Source organism: Pteropus vampyrus, unplaced genomic scaffold (genome assembly GCF_000151845.1).
Source record: "Pteropus vampyrus isolate Shadow unplaced genomic scaffold, Pvam_2.0 Scaffold665, whole genome shotgun sequence".
NCBI lineage: Eukaryota > Metazoa > Chordata > Mammalia > Chiroptera > Pteropodidae > Pteropus > Pteropus vampyrus.
Window position 1 is genome coordinate 54027 of NW_011889446.1, and position 6004 is coordinate 60030.

Below are 6004 nucleotides of genomic sequence, written 5' to 3' on the forward strand. Positions count from 1 at the left end.
AGCGCCTCGTGCCCACGTGAGCCGTCCAGGGTGCAAACGGGCCTCGTGGAACCTCTCTCTTCGAAGCTGGGACTCTTCCAAGGTGAAGTGGTTTCTCCGGGTTGTTCTGAGGGGTTAGGAGAATTCCAAAGGTACCAGCGAGTCAGCGTCCTCACCTGCTGAGTGTGGGAGTCTGCGAGCTCCCTCCCTCCCTCCCTCCCTCCGTGGATTCCTACAGCCCACGGTGGAGCCGTACATTTCAGAGACCTAGAGAAAGTCAGAGCCGGAAGGGTCGTTGTGATGGCCTTTTACAGACCTAGAGGTGAGGGACACGTTCACGCTGGGGGACAGAGTTCACGCGGGCAGGGAGAGAGCCAGTGACAACCTCTGCGAGGTTGGGGAGAGCTGCAACCCTGTCTGAGTCGCATCCCTATACAGGTGGCCTCGTCAGGACCATTCCGGGTCGTCATGTAGCGTTTCCGGGCTGGACGATGCCTGCTTTGCTGGCCCTTCCGCACATGGCCACGAGTCGAAGCATCCAGAGGCATAAGGAAGGACACGTGGGTCTGAGACGCTTCCGGGAGGAGCCTGAAGAAGGACGTGGGGACTGGGCAAGGGGAGTAGAGAAGCCCCAAAGTCTCCGTGCCAGGAATGTGAGGACGTGCGGTGGGTGTGCTGAACCCACCGAGACGCGAAGAGAGCGTGGGACAATCCAGGTCACGCGTCCACCTCTGATGTCTGGATTCCTTACCCTGTCGTCTTAGCTGGAAATAAAGTCGAGAGACAAGTAATCACGGCTTTAGGTGGAATCTCAGCAATGCCAAAGGAATGCATGTCTGACGTGGACTTCCAGGAGGTGCGGGCACAGCAGCCCAGGGCGGAGGACGTGGGAGGATGTGGCCGAGCGTGCGGGGACACGGCTGAGCGTGCGGGGACACGGCTGAGCGTGTGGGGTCACGGCCGAGTGTGTCCCACGCTGACCTGAGCCGTTGTCCCAACCTGACCTTGGCCCTTGCCCCCGGATGGGTGCAGCGGCCTCGTAACCGTGGGCCTTCGGCTCGAAGGCGCAGCGCAGACAGGATCGTTCCCCCTTGGGGCTCGGCAGGGAGCGGCGATGGAAAGCTGAGCAATCGCCTCTGCTCGCTTTATCCCGTTCGTGGAAAACAGCCACGTGCTCCAGCTTCCCGTTAAAAGGCCGCAGACGGAGCGAGGAAACCACCCAGCCCGAGTGTGGGCCTCGTTCGGTGACTTCCGCCCGGAGAGTAGAGTGAGGCGGGTTGGCGGGGGCTATAGGATGTTTATAGCGGACACGCCTGACAGACGCACTGCGGCCAGGCAAACAAAGTCACATCCACAGCGCTGTCATGGGGTCAGCATGCACCTTGCACTGTGATGTGATGACAAAGATGCTTTACTTCTGGGGTCTTCCTCTCCCCAAACCAAGACATCTCTCTAACCGTGGAAGAAGCACACGCACATCCCGACAGATGGGCACCCCACAAATGCCTACCCTACACTCCTCAAAACTGTCAAGGTCGCCAAACCAGGAAAAGTCTGACACACTGTCACGGAGCACAGGAGAAGACGGGACATCTAAGCGTCTCATGGGTCCTGGGACAGAGAAAGGGCAGCAGGTGGCACCTGAGAGGACCCGAATAGAATCCAGACTTTAGGCAATGACACTGTATCAGCACCGGGCCAACGGCAACTAATGGAAACGAATGTATCAGATGGTGGTTAACGGCCGGGACGCCGGTGCTGAGGTCAGTCGGTGGGAACTGTCTGTCTTCGGCGGACTTCCTGCCTACCCCTGCCTCATCCGGGACCCCCAGCAGCAGCTTCCAGGACGGAACGTGGGGTGTCCTCTGTGCCCCCAGGCGTGGCGCCCGGCAGCGTGGAGGGCTGGCCTGCGGCCCTCCTGAGCACCCATCTTCCCACCCGCTCCTCCCCCAGGGGCTGTCCTCAGCGGCTAGGGCTCGCCTGCACGAGAGCGGCTGATCTGGCTTCCTGACGTCTCCCCTGGACCAAAGCTTGCTTTGCTGTGGTAAAGGGGTTAATGCCGAGGCACTGCGGGGGCTGTGGGCCCACCTCCAGACAGCACCCACCCCTATGCGGTTTGGGGTTTTCCCCTGGGGCAGGCGCCGGGCCGCCCCGCCCCACGTGTGAGTCCCTCCCACTAATTTGGAAACACAATTGCTCAGAGAGAGGCGCCCCCTTTCCCTGCTTCCGAGACCCTGCACCTCTCAGCAGCTCAGGAAGTCGGCAAAGGGCCTCATCTACCTGTCCATCAGCCACCTGTCTATCATCTATGTATTATCTATCTATGTACCTACTATCTATCTATCTATCTATCTATCTATCTATCTATCTATCTATCTATCTATCTTCTATCTTCTCTGTTTACCTATCTATCTATCATCCATTTCTCTGATCTATCAATCAACATAACTATCATTTGTATCTATTTAGCAATTAACCAGTCACCAATATCAATCTATCACCTGTCTATCTAATCTATCTGTATATCTCACATCTCTCTGTCTCTCTCTATATATATTTCATCTACCATCTGCCTTCTCTATCATTTTATATCAATTCCCTATCTACCCCTCAATGATCAATTAATTGATCATCTGTCTGATTTAACTGCATATCACCTGTCTTTGTCTTTAGCTCTAGTATCCGGGACATTGCCAGTTCCCCCTGGAACAAGCGCCCGGAGACTGGAAGCAGCAGGTGTCCCTATTTCTGACAGAGAAAACTTCTGCTCCCCAACACCCTGCTCTGGAAAACGGGTCACTTCGGAGGTATGTAACCTCAGGGGTGCAAGATCGCAACGCATCTGGTCTCTTCTGTTGTGCATCGTAGGCACCCTGCTGGGTGTGAACAGAGGATGCGTCGTTTTATAGGTCATCTGCTCAATCTTTTCCATGAGCCGAGCCGAGCCTCAGAGGCCCACGCCCTTCCTTGACAAAGGAGGAAGCTGGCATCCAGGGGATTTGTGCCTTGTCAGAGGTCACAGGCCAGCAGAGTGGGCACTTGAAGCCATGCAGTGGGGGACACTGGGCTCCTGGCTCACGCCCCCCGCCTGCATCCCCCATTTCTGTATTGAGTGCAGAATGCTCAGGGGCCCAAGCTTCATGCGTGACATGTCCCCGGCTGCCTGGGACATGAGGAACACACAGCGAATACCAGAGAGCTGGCAGTTGACGGAGAGACCCGGGCATCAAGGTAGAGGAAGGGATAGGGGATACAGTGCCCAGCACCCCTCCCAGCTCTAAACTCTGCACGTCTGTCCTGTCACCGGCGCCAGCATTAGAACAGCCCCTCTGAATTCCTGGCACCTGAGCTGTGATGACTGAGACGTGACGGTAACCCGGCTACTGAGAAAAGTCAAAGAAAACGAAGCAGAGACACCGGGTGATGGGTTCCTGGGGTTGGGTGGTTGCATCTCCTGGGGTGGAGGCAACAAACATGTGCCCCAAACCGAATCACCAACATAACGACGATCAGCTCATGCAACGTGTCCACACGATCAAAACGAATGCAAAACCCCACGATGAACAAAACAATGCCCTGTTAAAGAAGGCCAGGCCCGCGAGCTGGACTCAATTAAACACTATCGACGGTGGACGGCCACTCATTCGGCACAAGCGATGGCAAATCTCTCAATTGAAAGTCCCAGGAGTGCAGGAAGGAAATCTGAGAGTATTGTTCAGGAGCGTTCTCCCGTGAAAGTTTGCAGAGGAGGAATGGAAAAGGCGTGGGTGGGTAGGTGGATGAATGAGCGATGGAAGAATAATGGATGGCGGATGGATGGGTAGATGGATGGATGGACGGAAGCTTGAAGGGGTAGGTAGATGGGTAGGTGGATGGTTCGATCAGTGACTGGCTGGCTGGATGTACGCATGGATGGCTGAGGGGACGGATGGGTGTTTGAAAAGGTGGATGGATGGATAGATGGGATGCTGGAAAGGGTGGGTGGATGGGCGGGTAGGTAGATGCATAGATGGGTGGGTGGGTGGGTAGGTGGATGGATGGGTGGATGAGTGGATAATGGGATGGTTGAAAGGGTGAGTGGATGGGTGGGTAGGTAGATGCATAGATGGGTGGGTGGGTGGGTGGGTAGGTGGATGGATGGGTGCATGGATGGATGGGTGGATGGATGGACGGATCAGTGGATAGATAGACACGCGGGTGGATGAACATTCAGAGAGGACAAAGGTAACCAATGCTGTGACTCCGGGTCGTAGTTCAGTTAGCTGGTCACTCGGATCCTCGTTCCTCACGACACTGCCCTCCTCGCTGAGGACCTGGCTATAAGAGGGCCGCCCCAGCCCCTGAGGACGAGGCCTTTGCTCGCTGTCCTCTCGTCCCTGGGCCCTGCCCATGACTGTGTCTGGCAGTGCTCACTGGTTGGAAGCCTCCTGTTGAGACCACTGTCCTGGGCCTGAACCCTTGTAGTCTTGCAGATGGCCCGTCCCTGCACATTTGGTTCTGGAAGCTATGCTTTTTCCTGGTTCTGCTCCTCCTGGCTGGGCGTCTTACCCTCGACCCTGAATTACACCTCGGTTCCTCGAAAGAGGAACGGGAAAGGCAGCATGCTCGGGAGGGCTATGAGGACGCCACTTCTGTCAAGGGCGGGACACTTGTGGATGTCAGCTTTGTATCTTGTCTCCTGTTCTGAGGACACCCTTTGATCTGATGTTCACACCAGCTGCTTCCCTGCTTTTCACATCGGAAATAACCCTCTCCCCGCAGGGGGGGGTCTGTCTCCTTAAAATATCCTTTGTGCGCCAACGGCTCATGAACTGCTGGAACCTGCATTTTCTCGTGGGGCTGTTTTCAATAACAGTTATCTCCATGGTTATCACAGATCATATCGCTCATCACGTCGCGGCTCAGTGTTTACGACGTGCCACGGAGGTGGCTTTGGCTTTTTCTCATAAAGGCGATTGGATTTTTGTGATCTTGTTCTTTCCTTGGAAGCCCCCACCCCCACCCCTCAGGCCATTCCCAGGGACTTTGGGGCACCTTCTCTCTCCCATCGACCACCCCTTCGGCTTCTCTGCACCTCCAAACCGAAGCTCTGTGGTGCCCATCAGCTCACCACGTGCAGTGGGGGGAAGAGAAGAGAGGGTGGGACACAGGACGCAGGAAGAGCCACGATTAATATATTTCCTTGCAAAGACTCGCAGAGGTGAGGCGGGCACAACTTAGTTCAAAAAAAAAAAAAAAATCTCAGGGCTGGCTCTCCAGATTTCAGGGGAAGGAACGGAGAAGGCTCCCATGCGTGAAGATACATATCTGCAGAGCAGGAACAGAGCATGCTGAAAATACCCTCGGTCTTTGAAGGAACTGAGCAAACGTTCCGCCCCAGGAAACACAGTGCTTCTCTCAATGATCGCGTGACAAGCCGTGTGGGTGAGGGGAAGTAGGAGCCGAGACCGACCTCCACCCAGCGAGGGGCAGCCAGAGCCTCCACCACGATTTCGTTCCCCTGGGGACCCCACTGGAGGTGGCTGTGATCTTGCCCGTGCAAAGTTCTGGAAGCACACTCAGCCACTCTGCGCCCCGCGCGCCCTGGATGCGGGGAGGGGGTGCGGCTGTGCACCCGGAGGCCTGACTCCCCTCGACTTCCTTCAGCAGAGCCGGCACGCCCCGCCCGGCTCTCCTGCCCGACTCCACCCTCGCCTTGTAGTATCACCTGTTCTCATCTGCCTTCAAAACACTTGCCACTCACTGAAGCGGTTTGGGGCTTTGTTTTTGTGTACCGAAGACTTAACCTGGCCCAAAGACAGGTCTCGCCCTTGCCTTCTGCTCCTCACAGGTGGTCCCCAATCTCTGCCATGTCCTGTTTGATGGCAGCCTCTCTGTTTGCCTGCTTTGGCCACTGGACGGTTTCATTATGTGATTTGTGATGGGGGCTTTGGGACATCCTTATCAGTTCCAACCTCCAGGAGTGCATGGAGACTGAAGGTATTACCCTGCACCTCTGGGAGGGGCTGGAGACTGAAGGTCAGCC